This window comes from Ricinus communis, chromosome 3, assembly GCF_019578655.1.
Source record: "Ricinus communis isolate WT05 ecotype wild-type chromosome 3, ASM1957865v1, whole genome shotgun sequence".
NCBI classification, from domain to species: Eukaryota; Viridiplantae; Streptophyta; class Magnoliopsida; order Malpighiales; family Euphorbiaceae; genus Ricinus; species Ricinus communis.
Genome location: NC_063258.1, coordinates 11669155 through 11684304, shown reverse-complemented (window position 1 = coordinate 11684304; position 15150 = coordinate 11669155). Strand labels below are relative to the sequence as shown.

General features: G+C 30.7%; 2 pseudogenes; both read right to left on the bottom strand.

Moving 5' to 3' along the window:
* Window positions 1-1025: 1025 nt before the first annotated feature.
* Window positions 1026-2550, bottom strand: LOC125369417 (annotated as a pseudogene).
* Window positions 2551-12158: 9608 nt separating this feature from the next.
* Window positions 12159-13747, bottom strand: LOC125369422 (annotated as a pseudogene).
* Between the last annotated feature and the right edge of the window lie 1403 nt (window positions 13748-15150).

The following is a 15150-nucleotide window of genomic DNA, read 5'->3' as shown; positions in this document are numbered from 1 at the left end:
CTGACGAGGTAAAAAAATCATCTCTATCAAGACGACAAGCCCACTCTCGGTACTATCAATAGGATCAATTATAACAAGTCATACACTCATATTCCAGAAATACAAGAAGAAAGAAATTTCACGATCGAACTACCAAAATAGAATAAAAATTCGAGACCAAGCCAAAATGCTTCTTTTGTATTGAAAAACTATGACTTACTGGTTCTTGTAAATCTAATTCATTGAGATTCCGTCTAGTAAAACGGAAAAATTATAAATCTCAAAAATAATAGATAGGAATACCGCAAATAGAGCCATCGTGACACCGATCAAAGGAGTAGTTCCCCATCCAGTAGCTACTTTACCATATTCCAAATTCAATGGTTTCAATAAATCCCCTACAACAGTTCGTCTTGGACTAGATCTAAAACTACCCTTTATGCTTTGTGTACCCATAAATCCTATTTGTATTAATTGAGATCTATTGACTTTGTATACCATTCTGTTGTAAATAAATGATCTTATCATAGATCCATTGTGGTCTTGAAATAAAATTATATAATAATGGAAACAGCAACCCTAGTCGCCATCTTTATATCTGGTTTACTTGTAACTTTTATTGGGTATGCCTTATATACTGCTTTTGGGCAACCCTCTCAACAACTAAGAGATTCATTCGAGGATCACGGGGACTAGTTGAAGTAAAGAGCCTCCCAATGTTGGGAGGCTCTTTACTTTAATTAAGATAACGAAAAACCATTTTATCTTTTTAGTTGGAAGTTTAGGTGGTTCGCGAAAAACGATAGTGAAAAAAATGATTTCTAAAGTTGAGACTAAAAGGAATGTATAAACCAATGCTTCCAGAAATTCAATCGTGGTTTACAATTATAGCTTCCATACCTATTTATTTGAAATCGTCTCCCGAATAAAGAAAGAATAAGATTCAAAAAAAGGATAGAAATTCAAATTCAGATATCTCTAGTACCTTGTGTCAAAAATTACAAAAATAAAATAGAATAGAGGCAGAAAGTAAGAGATATCAAATATTATATCAGACTACCTATCTTCTTGTAATCGGATCTCTAATTTTTTGGAATGCTCCAAATTCCACTTGAACGTCTAAATCTTGATCAATGCCAGCAAAAACATCTCTGAGCAAAGTTCGAGCACCATGCCAAATGTGTCCGAAAAAAAAAAGCAAAGCGAACGAAGCATGTCCAAAAGTAAACCAACCCCTTGGACTGCTACAAAAAACACTATCGGATTTCAAAGTAGCGCGATCTAATTCAAAAATTTCACCCATTTGAGCGCGTCTAGCATATTTTCTCATAGTAGTAGGATCACTATAACTGACTCCATTTAGTTCGCCACCATAGAACTCAATGATTACACCTACTTGTTTGACACTATACTTTGACTCTGCCCTTCGAAAAGGAACATCGGCTCTAACAATTCATCTCCGTCTACCAAAACAACTGAAATTGTTTCAAAAGAAGTAGGCATACGACGTATAAAAAGCTCACGCACTTCTTTATCTCTAAAGATAGGATGTCCTAACCACCCAACAACTATTCCATATTCGTTGTCCATTGAGCCTACTATGAACAATCCACCTTCTGCCGGATTATTGCCGATATAATCATAAAAAGCTAATTATTCGAGAATTTTAGACCAAGCTTTAGATAAACTTTGATTTTCGGCCAGCCCAGCACTAACTCTTCAATATATTTCTTGCTGGAAGTATCCTTGATCCCATTGATAACGAGTGGGACCAAGTAATTCAATCAGAGTAGTTGTTGAACCATACCACATAGTTCCAGCAACAACAAAAGCTGCAAAAAGGACAGCAGCGATACTATTGGAAGGGACAGTTTCAATATTTTCCATACGTAATCCTTTGTATAAACGTTAGAGTGGACGCACACTAAGATGGAATAGGCCCACTAACATACCCAATGTACCCGCTGCAATACGATGAGAGGCTATTCCTCCCGAAACAATAGGATCAAACCCTTCCACACCCCATGCTGGACTTATGGGTTGTACCTGTCCAGTTAGTCTATAAGGATCGGACACCCATATTCCAGGACCATACAACTCGGTTACATGAATAGCGCCAAACCCAAAGCAAGCCACCCCAAAGAGAAATAAATGAATTTCAAAGATCTTTGGCAAATCCAAAGAAGGTTTTCCTGTATGTTCATCGCAAAATATTTCCCCAATACAGCCAATGCCAAATAGCTGCCAAGAAGCACAAGCTAGAAAACACAATATGCACCCCAGCCACGCCTTCATAACTCCAAATACCCGAATTCGTTACAGTCCTCTTGTGATACTCCAACCACCCCATGAATTGGTTATTCTTAAACGAGTCATGAAGGGTATAACGAACATACCTTGTGTCCACATTGGATCGAGAATGGGGTCAGAGGGATCAAAAACTCCTAATTTATAAAGTGCCATCGAATCGGCCCAACCAGCAACTAAAGTTGTATGCATTATATGGACAGACAGCAAACAACCAGGATCATTTAATACAACAGTATGAACACGATACCAAGGCAAACCCATGGAAATATCCCTTTATTTATGAAAAATAGACACTATGTAACTTTATTGCACTAGAAAAATTATATTATGGATCTCTCCTTTTAAGTAGATTATCTCGGAGAAAGAATTAATATTTTTTCTATTATTCTTCTTTTTTATTTTAGTAATAATGTAACGATTCTGTTTGTGGGAACAAAGAAAAGAGAACCAGATCTATTCTATACCCGATAAGTACCAATACGCAATGGGGGGTTGACTCTATTTTATATGAGCGAATGCATAGAGATTTGTTCATCATTCAAAGTACCTATTTGTAAGAATTGAACTCTATTGGTTTTGTCTTCCCTTTTTTTTTATATATATATTTTTATATATATTTATATATTATATATACATATAAATATATTAAATATATAAATATAAACTTATCGAATCCATGTATAAAATATTATAAAGGTTATTATTATTAAGATAATAAATTCATTGTTACAAGACAAATAAATTCATTGTTACGTTTTCACATTAAAGTGAAATAGAGTACTTAAAATTTTTCTGTCATTTAATGCCTATTGGTGTTCCAAAAGTCCCTTTTCAAAATCCTGGGGAAGAGGATTCCATTTGGATTGACGTATAGTGCAACTTATCATATAAATTGGGTCATACAAGATTCCCCCGTTCTCTCCCCCGATTGAGATATCCTCGGTTTCGCCCAAGAAAGATTGATTAAATCATCTAAAATTTGGAGCATGAAATGCAATGAAGTCTAATTAAATATATGCTTTTGAGGTACTCAGATTAATATTATATATATCAATTAGAATAATTTATGGTTGGCTTGTTTGGACAAAAAAAATGAAGTATCCAGGCTCCGTTTAGAAGAACCCAATTGGTAATATATCTATTACGATTACTGCTTGTATCATATTTTATTCATAAAGTTGAAATAATTTCAAACTGCTAATCATATTCAATCGAATAATATAATAATGAATATGTCATATATTTAGCAGAAGACGTGAAATGAATTAAATAAAAAAAAGTTGTAACAAAAAGACGCAGTATTGGGGCATTTGCTCTATATGTGCAAATAAAAATCGGGCAAATCTTTACTCGGAATAGAGCACAAACCTAAAAGAATTGAAGAAACCCATTCAGGAACAAGATAATGCTGTCGTGATTTGAATTGAATCTCGATGAAAAAATATATCAATGAGAAGTTTGTTTGATAAGTTTAATAATTTTTTTTAATCTTTATAGGGAAACCTTTATTTTATTTTATAGGTAAACGGGTTAAAACTCATCTTTCTTGAAGAGTAGAAGAAAAGCCCTTTAATTAGCATTAGACATTAGAAGAAAAAAAGAGCTAAGTTAAAAAGTACTCACTATCAAAAAAGGAAGGTTGGAATCTACACATTGATTCTTTATTTTATTTTCGTTAATTCTTGTTGAATCGTATGCATCAGAAGGTGCACGTACAGTTCTTAGAAGATAGAAATTTATCTTAATCGACCGACTTTATCGAGAAAGATTACTTTTTTTAGGTCAAGATGTTGATAGCGAGATCTCGAATCAACTTATTGGTGTTATGGTATATCTCAGTATAGAGAGCGAGACTAAAGATTTGTATTCGTTTATAAACTCTCCTGGTGGATGGGTAATACCCGGAATAGCTATTTATGATACTATGCAATTTGTGCGACCAGATGTACAAACAGTATGCATGGGATTAATGTTTAGCATTCCCTCATGCTTGGCGCCAATGGGTTTTTATTTGAAAGAAAAAGGAAAACTATGCCTTCGCCATATGAAATATAAATATTAAGTAATAATAGCATGGCAGTTCAAATTCAATATAGATATAATAATTTTTTTAAGCATTAGATTATGTATCGAAAATGTAGTATGAGATATTATGTAAGGGTATTTTTGATTTTATTCTATCAAGGGCCTATTTCAGCGTCACAAACTTTCTTGTTTTCACACTGGAGGGCTCTTAACATTATTATGTTATAAAAATAAAAGAGTACGAAAAAAAGATTTATTTTTCAAATAAAATAAAAAAGACTTTGGGATTGCTAAATCAGTGATGAAATAAAGCAACGGGACCACCATAGTATTTTGTTTTATTTTTGAACTCCTCCTAAGACAAGGACAAGGTGGTTATTGGATCATTTACTGATTTAAACATGATAAACTCTATGTTTTTACTCAATAAAAAAAGGTAAGTAAAAGTGGATTCCATTGTGGAGACGTATGCAATGCGTAAACAATGGCTGTACGGTTGTTCAATTCTATCTTTTCTTTTTCTTATTATTCTTTATCTCTTCTCATCATATTTTTATTTATAATGCGAGATAGAATAGCCATTTTTTTCTTATATCATCAAGGTAATGATTCATCAACCTATTGCTGGTTTTTATGAGGCCCAAATACGAGAATTTCTCCTAGAAGTAGAAGAACTACTGAAACTGCGCGAAATCCTCACAAGGATTTATGCACAAAGAACGGAAAAACCTTTATGGGTTGTATTCGAAGAAATTGAAACCGATGTGTTTATGTCAACAGCAGAAGCCCAACCTCATGGAATTGTTGATCTTATAGCAGGTGCATAAGAAATAGCAGAAATTTCATGCAAATCACGATTGGATATTTTTTTTCTTACCGAGCTTTCAATTTCAATTAAATATTCTTTTATATTCTATTAATTATTTAATAATAGAATATTAATAATAATAATAAAATATTAATATAGAAAAAATTCATAATCATCCGGTTAGGATCGATCTAAACCAGCCTATTATGCATATGATTCAACATGCCAACTATTAAACAACTTATTAGAAATACAAGACAACCAATTAGAAATATTACCAAATCTCCCGCTCTCGGGGGATGTCCTCAGCACCGAGGAACATGTACTAGTGTGTATGTGCGACTTGTTCAGATCGTGAACTTGGATAAAAGAAGACTTTTTCCAATATCTATGATCAGTACGGATGAATGAGATAGAATAGAAGAATCTCCTTCATTATCTAAAATAAAAGATCTATCATATTCATCTATTGTGTATCAAATTTATGGTTTCATTGCTGCAACCTCAATTTTCAATTTAAAATGAAAAAGAGTTTCTCATTGGTAACAAATGATTATCCTTTAAGCCGGGGAAATCTTATTAATCTTATTTAAATTAAAAGGCCAAAAATTACACTCCTACTCTTGCAAGAACGGATTAACAGGGTCAACTAATTAGAAAATCCTTATAATTAAATATCGTTACTATATAGATAGATCTCCTTATGAAAGACTATTACTAGATAATTCATGGGTAGAGCCAAAAAGTGTGAACTGTACATGTTAACAATAGCATTGATTAAATGATTAAATATTTATTATATTAAATGATTAAATAAGGAGGGGCTCCGGTGTATAAAGAAGACCTCACCGTTTAAGAAGTAACCATAGAAACGATAGAACCCACTATTATTTCTATTATTTATTTATCTATTTATATATTTTTATTTACTACTTTTTTATTATATTTTTGTTTGATACCTAGTATCAATACAATTTCTTATTTCAAGGTGAAATGCCTCGAAAGGAAAAATCGTGGTTGGGAAGGTTATAGTAGCAAAAGCCGTTGGAATTATTATTTTATATACTAGAAGAATCCGTTTTGTTATTATAGAAAAAGGGAAAAGAATAACTGAAAGAAAGGAAATCAATTAGTTATTTATCAAAGTTTCGTTTATTCAATGACCAGAATTAGACGAGGATATATAGCTCGGAGTCGTAGAATAGAAATTCGTTTATTCGCATCAAGCTTTCACGGGGCTCATTCAAGACTTACTCGAACTATTATACAACAAAAAATAAGAGCTTTGGTTTTGGCCCATCGGGATAGAGATAGGCATAAAAGAAATTTTCGTCATTTGTCGGTCACTCGGATAAATGCAGTAATTCGTGAGAATAAGGTATCCTATAGTTATAGTAGATTAGTAAATAATCTATACAAGAGACAGTTGCTTCTTAATCGTAAAATACTTGCATAAATAGCTAGGAATTGCCTTTATATGATTTCCAATGACATTATAAAATAAGGAAATTGGAAAGAATCTATGAAATATTTTACATGGAATTCCCTGAAGAATGAATTCCGGGAAGATGGAATAGAAATTAGTATGATAAAATATGATGATAATATAATCAAGTATAAAGTAGTCAAACTGAAAAAAAAAACATTCAATAAAAAAAATTTCTTCTTACCCAACTCGTTTTTTTTTCTTACGACACGACACTCAAATTTTGATTTTCAGATGTTTTGAACAAAACATTAATCTAGGTTTAAATTAAATTTGGATTTGAATTTTGGTTCAATTGAGGAGTAAGCCTATTTTTCTGTTTCTAAGATCAGTAGTTATAGTGACCAGCTCGCTTTTTTTCAAATTGTTTTTCATTATTAAGAAAAGGTAACGAAGATAAAATATGAGCTTGTTTTATAGCAATAGTAATTAATCATTTTTGTTTTAAACTCAATCTATTCACTCGTCTAGATAATATTTTTCCTTGTCCACTAATAAATTGACTAATTAAACTCATGTTTCTATAATCAATTCGATCCCCCGATTGGATCGGGGGCAAACGCCTACGAAAAGATCGGTCGGACTTAAGAAAAGGCCGTTTAGATTTATCCATGGGTTGTTTATTCCTTATTTCAAAAATCCTATTTCATTCAATTGGACAAAAAATGATTTAAAATTAAGAAATAGGATATTGCTTGTTTATTTTATATTTAAATATATATATATATATAATTTTAAATATGTTAATGATAATATATATTAAGAATATATTAACATAACATATTACATATTAATATGTCATTTTTCATCTTTTTTGTAAAGATAACACGCAAGCGACCGGTTCTGTCTATTTCTTTATCTCTCCATGAATTGTATGTTTGTAATAATATGGACAAAATTTTCTCAATTCTAATTGACTAGACGTATTATGTCGATTCTTTTGAGTAATATATCTAGAAATACCTATTGATTTTTTATTAACACTATTTTGAACACAACTAGTACATTATAAAATAACCCTTACTCAGACATCTTTACCCTTAGCCATGAACCTCCTTGGGGTTTTTATTCACTCAACTCTTCGATTTTCCGATCCGAAGTGAAGAAGAAAGGTACGGAAAAAATATAAGTTGCTAACTTAAAATCCAAATTTGAAAGATTTCATTGCAACTAATATAGTAATAATAAGTAATACAAAGATTCTAAACTATGTTTAGAATATAAGTTTAGATTAGAATCACAGTAGACCTATTACTAGCTTCAAATTTATACTTCCCTTCTCTTATCTTAATTTAAGAATTTAATTGAAGTTAGTTTACTTTACTTGAAGCTGGGACCCCAAGTTCCGAATTTTGCTACAATTGAATCCACTTTTATTCTTTTTTCTTTTCTAACTTATTCTAATTAAATAAAAAAAGAGGAGGGGGGCAGTAATCATAGATATTTAATTGTATCTTTAATCTTCGCATCAGGGAAAGAACGATTGATCTCAATCAATAGACCTGCTAAAGATGCAAACCATAGAGTACTTATTACAGGTGCCACAGATAGATATGCTTTTAGATCTCGCATTTAAAACCCTCATTCTTTATTCTTTATTCTTATTGTAATAAATTATGTTTATTTTATTGTAATAATATATAATGATTATACATATATAATCAGACGTATATGTAGTTAAAAGATACTCGCATTTGTTTTGTAAGCGGAATCTCTAATTCAAACTAAATGTACAATATATGATATGAGATAAAAAAAAAGTATATCAATGGAGAAAATGAAATAAGTATGTGGAAAAAAAAAGGGTATTCTTTACAATAACATTGTAAACTAATTGAAAAGGATGTAGCGCAGCTTGGTAGCGCGTTTGTTTTGGGTACAAAATGTCACGGGTTCAAATCCTATTATCCCTACCTATTACTTCGTCTCTGAGTAATAACGAGGGATCAATTGAGATCAATTAAACTCAACCATACTTAATCTTTCATTTTTATCATATTATATGTGAAAGTATAGGCATTCAAGATATATTGGAGTAGTTAAAAAAAGAATTTTTTACTTACAATCTGATTTTTTGGGATTGGGATAAGAAAGCGCTCTTAGTTCAGTTCGGTAGAACATTTTTTTTCGAAAACCCAATGTCGAAGGTTCAAATCCTACAGAGCGTGATTCTATTCTTGTCTTGTTAGGTCAAATACAGAAAAAATAGAAGAGCAATCTGAATTTGACCTCCTGTTGATTAAAGAAAATAGGAGGTAAAAAAAATAAGGTGTTAATTAATTAATTAATTAAAGGTCCAACTGATCACCACGCCTATATTGTAAATATGCAGTTATGAATAATCCGGCCAAAATAATAGGAATTAGACCTAAGACAATTCTAAATAGAAAATAGAGACAAAAATGGTTATGATTTACTTAACAAGGCAAGAGTCACTGACCGAAGGGATAGAACGACTGACTTACTTACCGATGGGCATATGAATGGGAGAAAACCCCCCGATCAAACCAAACCCTTACTTTCTTTTTGGAGAAAGGTAATATCTATCCTTAAATATTAATCCATATCGCCCATAAATCTCAATAAGCAAAATCTCAATAAGAAAAATCTCAATAAGCAAGAATTGAAAATTAACATGGTAAAGAACTAGAAAATAGATGGAATACTGCCGAAAAATTTCTTTTTCTTTTTATAAATTGTTCATTCAATTTATGTCAAATAAGTCGTATCTTGCTCAGACTAATAAATAGAACTGAGGTTATAGTTAAAGCTGCTAGTAGAAAACTAAAATAACTAGTTATAGTAAGCATAGAGAAACTAAATAAACCTTTTTATACATATACTTGTAAAGCAAAAGAACTTTCCTAAGTTCGATTTTTTGAAAGATAAAAGTTATGAAGACAAACAAAAATACCAATTGAAAGAAAAAGTTCAATTGAGCACTTTTTATTTATTTTTATTTATCAATCATTTATCAATTGTTATCATTATAGATTATAAACAACACTCCAAAAATAGAGTGATATGATATCGGTAGAGAAAGAAATCAATTTCTCATATATGACATCTGTTTATATTCTCTTGATTCCGAATCGAAAAATTCCTTAGACAACTATAGAATAAAATAGAAAACTAATATTACAATAATTAAATATTAATTTATTGAATAATTAAAATAATTAAATAAATATTAATAATTAAATAAAAAAGAAATATTAATAATATTAATAAAAATTAATAAAAAACTATGTCATATAATTTTATTCAAAAAACTTTCTTGAAATCACTATGCAAATTAGTACAAAATAAAAAAGAAATTGGAACATTATTTCTATTTCGATAGTTTCTTTTAGTTTATTTATTTAGTATCTGTATATTTGTATCAAATTTGTGTCGTCTTTTACATTTTAAAATGAAAATGACCCTCTATTTTTCTTTAGAATACCTTTCCTTTTTACTTTTTTTTTATAACTTTTTTCTATTTTTATTTTAAATTTAAATTTAACTTATTAGATTTATTAGTTGATTCATTCACATAATATCTCCAATCCAATACAATAAAATAAGAAGAAAAAAAAGTATCGCACGATCAGATCACTCAAAAAAGAAAATCTTTTTTTTTTTTGTACAACTAGATTCTAAGACTAGATATTTCAATTATCATTTTCTTTTCTAGATTTTACATTTTTCGTTCCATATTATATTAATATTAAAATGAAAAAACATGTAGTTAAGTGTCAAGAAAGACCTTTTAAATCTAATACACAAATACGTGCATCATAAATATTAATTATTACAATTATTTTATCCTTGTTCTCATTCTTTCTCTTTCATCGAATATTCTCTACTATTGGTACTTGTTAATTTAATAGATGACTAACTAATTTCTTAAAATGAAAAACAAAATGAAAAGGGGGGGGGGGGGGGGGGGGCGGTTGGGGTTCTAATAAAAAACTCTTTTATAACCACAAAAGTCTTTGATTTCACATCCATTCACATCTAATTGATTTGCGGAAATATGATAATCTCCTCCATGAATTATTATTGTAACCCGTTGAATTCGCATTTTACCCGACCTTATCTTATAGTACACAGTACTACAACAACAAGAAAAGAAAAGAAGAAAGGGATTACCTGAGATTTCATTTCGATACTGATTGAAGTTGCGTTGCTGGGTCAGAAGAAGGATGGCTATACTTATTTGGTATACTTTAAAGAAACCTTTGGTACAATATTGACGATCTCACAAAGATTCAATTTCAATGAAATTGCATTTACTGATCTCATCTTTTACAGAATTAATCCCTTTTGATTGTACAAGAATATGTAGAGCTCAGTATGTCTGGAAGCACAGGGGAACGTTCTTTTGCTAATATTATTATCAGTATTCGATATTGGGTCATTCATATATCTTCCCTATTCATTGTAGGTTGGTTATCCGTCAGCACGGGTTTAGCTTATGATGTATTTGGGAGCCCTCGTCCAAATGAATATTTTATAGAGAATTCCATTAATAACTGGCTATTTTGATCCTTTGGAACAACTCGATGAATTTAGTAAATCTTTTTAGGAGGCCCAATGACCATAGATCGAACTTATCCAATTTTTACAGTATGATGATTGATTGTTCATAGACTAGCTATACCTACCGTTTTTTTTTGGGTCAATATCAGCAATGCAGTTCATCCAACAATAAATCTAATCCCAATTAATTATAAAAATATGACACAATCAAAATATTGAATTGAATCATACTAGTCTCTACTAGGGTTATTACTTATTTTTATACTTGTTGTTTTATTTTCTAATTATTTCTTCAATTAATAGAAGAAAATAAAATAGTAGAATAACAAATAAGAATAGGAATTCTCTTATCCCATCGGAAGGATATCATCTAATAATTATCTATGACTGTTTATGTCTCTAGCACGACCACTTGATTAAATATGGAGGGAAGTAGGATAAATGGCCGATACTACTAGAAGAATTCCCCTTTGGATAATAGGTATTGTAACTGGTATTCTTGTGATCGGTTTAATAGGCATTTTCTTTTATGGTTCATATTTCGGATTGGGTTCGTCCTTGTAAGTAGTAAGTAATCGGGTGAACTGAGTTGTAGATATGAAAGCGTAAAAACTCAATGGACCCCTCCTTTCTCTATTTGATTCGAAGCCGAGGGGGTTCATAATAATCATAATACTTTATTCATATAAGTGATAAAATAGATTGCCTTTTTTTTATATTTCAAATATTTCAAAAAATTCTATTACACTTTTTTTCTGGATCGTGTTTTTGAAAAAGTAACTCCATTAATTGATTTAGAACATTTGTTCCTCGATAGTATCTATCGATACTTTCAAAGTTCTACGAGGAATTCTTCAATTTCTTTTTCCTAGACGGCATAATATATATTTTCTATATTTTTGTCGATCCCATATCAATACCAATTTTTCTATACTAATAGAACCTTATTCTATTTATTTGAGTATCTCAAAAAGTTGAAATTGTTTCTTTTTCTTAAGTTCATCGAAGAAGTTCTATTTGCTTAAAAAATTTCCCTTTCTTTTTTTGTTTGTCCGCTACTTGTTCTTTACGTAAAAAATCAAATTTATACGTATAAAATTGAAAAGGAAGTTATGACAAACCTAGAAAAAAAGAAGCTAAGAATTGTAATCTTTAAGGAATGGGATCAAGAATCATTATTATTTTGACACAATAAAGGGGTGTGGAAAATTCCTTTTCTTATGTCGAAAACTAGGAAGATGAATAAAAAAAAAAACTTCCTAGAATCCTTTGTTCTCCCTCATTTAGCCTTTGCTTTCCCGCTTACTTATCTTATGCTTAGTATATAGTCAAATAGGATTCTATTAGAATAGAAAAAAGCTATTGATGCACTCTATGACAGTTAAATCTGACAATAATAAGATAATCACACCCCTCCCGTTTTATTTAGATTCAAAAAAAAAAATAGATTAAAAAACACAAGAAAGGGGATAAAGTCAAATAGTCTTCTTACCAATATACATATTATGACTAGAAATGCAATACAAATAATTCCAAAAATATGGTAAAAAGAATTTATAATTTTTAAAAAGCAAAGAGCTTTTAATTTTTTTTGATTATATATAATTACCAACTGTTATTCGTTTTAAGAAATTGATGTTTATAAATTTACATATCTAGAAATTCATTTCGAATAATTGAACCTTCTCAAACTGTTTCTTTTTAAGAACCAAAAAGATTTGTGCCAAAATACCGACACCAAGAAGAACAAAAGGCCTTGGGCACGTAATGGGTCTTGAATTACTATTTCTGAATCCCCTGACCAAATCCACCCACATTAGGATTACTCGTTAATGGTTGATCAAGTTTGATGGATTTGCCTTCTGAAACAAGAAGTTCTGGTCCTGGAGGTATAATATCAATCACTTGACGTCCATCTAACGCATCCGTTATGGTTATTTCGTACCCTCCCCTATTTTCTTTTCGTATAATTTTGCTTACTATACCTGTTGCTGTAGTATTATAAACCGTATTGTTACTCTTGCTCACTTTGAGATAAATCTGACCCCTTCCCTTGTTTCCGCCAACATATATGGGATATTTTAAAAAGTGAACATCTTTCTTAGTGGCGAGGTCTGAAGAAAGGATAGGAAAGGTAATTTCACTATATTTTTTACCAGGAACAGGACCTATCACAATAATATTTTTTTTGTGGGGCGATAACTCTGAAAAGACACATTTCCCATCTTTTGTTTCATCTCTGGCAAAATACGATCAGAAGGGGCTAATTCAACCCCCTCGGGTAAAATAAAAAACAGCCCCTACATTCAAAGCCCCCCCTTTTACCATTAGCAAGAACTTGTTTCAGTTGCATATGATAAGGAATTGACTTCAAATCTGATGTCGAAATCGCTTGTGGAACTTCAATATCCACGGGTTTATTAGCTAAATGACAATTGCCACATACAATACAGCCAGTTGCTTCTCGCGGATTTTCATAACCCTGCTGTGCAAAAATGGGATATGCATTTGAAATGGATGCCTAAGTTATTATATATATTATGAGCGATACGGAAATGGAACGAGTAATCTCTTGCTTTATCCAAGAAAAGGTCTTTCTAGTTTGCATGGTCCAATCATTGATTCTGAAAATTTCTATAATAAAATTAGGTAGGTCGCTAGTGTAGTTCCCTATCTACGATACTGCTATTTACTGAAATCTTTTTACTAAAATAGAAAATATAGGAAGAAAATCCCTTGGATGTATAGAAAAAAGAAATATATATATATATATTAAATAGAGTAAGATTTTGTTTGATAGTAAGATTTTGAATGTTTTGCTTCTGTATTTTGTACAAAATGACAAACATTCTAATTGGATTCATAGTTCATTTTTCAGTCATTCATTGAATGATAAATCACTACAAGTGACAGAGATACGCGATTTAAATAACAAAAGATCAAATATTTAAAAATTGTATCGAGGATGACTGAAAAAGTGGAAACGAGGCCAGATATAATTTGATCATTCTGAGCAAATCCAAAATCTTTGTAGACCGAGCCAATCATTAGTTCCCAACCATGGGGTGAATGGAATCCTATACATAAATTGGTTAATAAAAGAATGAAAAAAGCTTTTATTATACCGCTTAAATTATATAGAAATTCTTGAACCCAAGAATTAAGAATAATAAGTTCTTCATTACTTAAAATAGAATAACCACTTAGAAGAACGAAACAGATTATATTTGTCGAGAAGTGTAAAATCGTATGGATATAATCCTCATGTGCATCTTTATCAATTGGATTGTTTCTTTGTGAATTCCGATACAAAACTTTTGTAGATGTGTTTCTGGATATTCCTTTATCATTTCGTCCAAGCGAACGAGTTCCTCTAATTCTATGTACTTTTCTAGAATACTTTTTTCTTGAATATCATTTACAAAAGTTTCGGATTTAATAGTATTACACTAATTAATAACCCAAGATTCCAAACTTTTATTAAATAAAAAAGAGATCCACCAGGGGAAAAAAGTATAGCTGTAAGATATAGAAGGGAAATAAATGTTTTTTTTTTTTCATTTTTTCATCTATGAATTTTTAATGAACCCCACCTCCATATGATCTAATATTTTTATCAAGCATAAGTTCTATTATAAGGCTTTGAACTTTTGAATCTATTCCCTATTTTTTATCTGTGAGTCAGCGGTTAGTCCTTGAATTTTGAAAGAATACAAAAAAAATTGTTTCTAAGTATTTTAATTGCTCAAATTCGGATTTCTAGATGAAAGAATTCCGTTCTATCAACAAAACAGATATTTCGAAAAGAAAATGGCTAACTTACCCATATTCCACAGGAATAATTTAGAAAGATTTATGAAGAATATTGTGATGTGATAATAAAAAATGAGTGGCAAAAGCAAAATAAGATAGAAATGTAATCATTCTAGGTGGTCCAGCCCTTTGTTCATTATGGAGGACAAAAAGAAAGATAACAAGAAATGTCGAGAAAGGAAAGATAATTTACAAGATACGATCT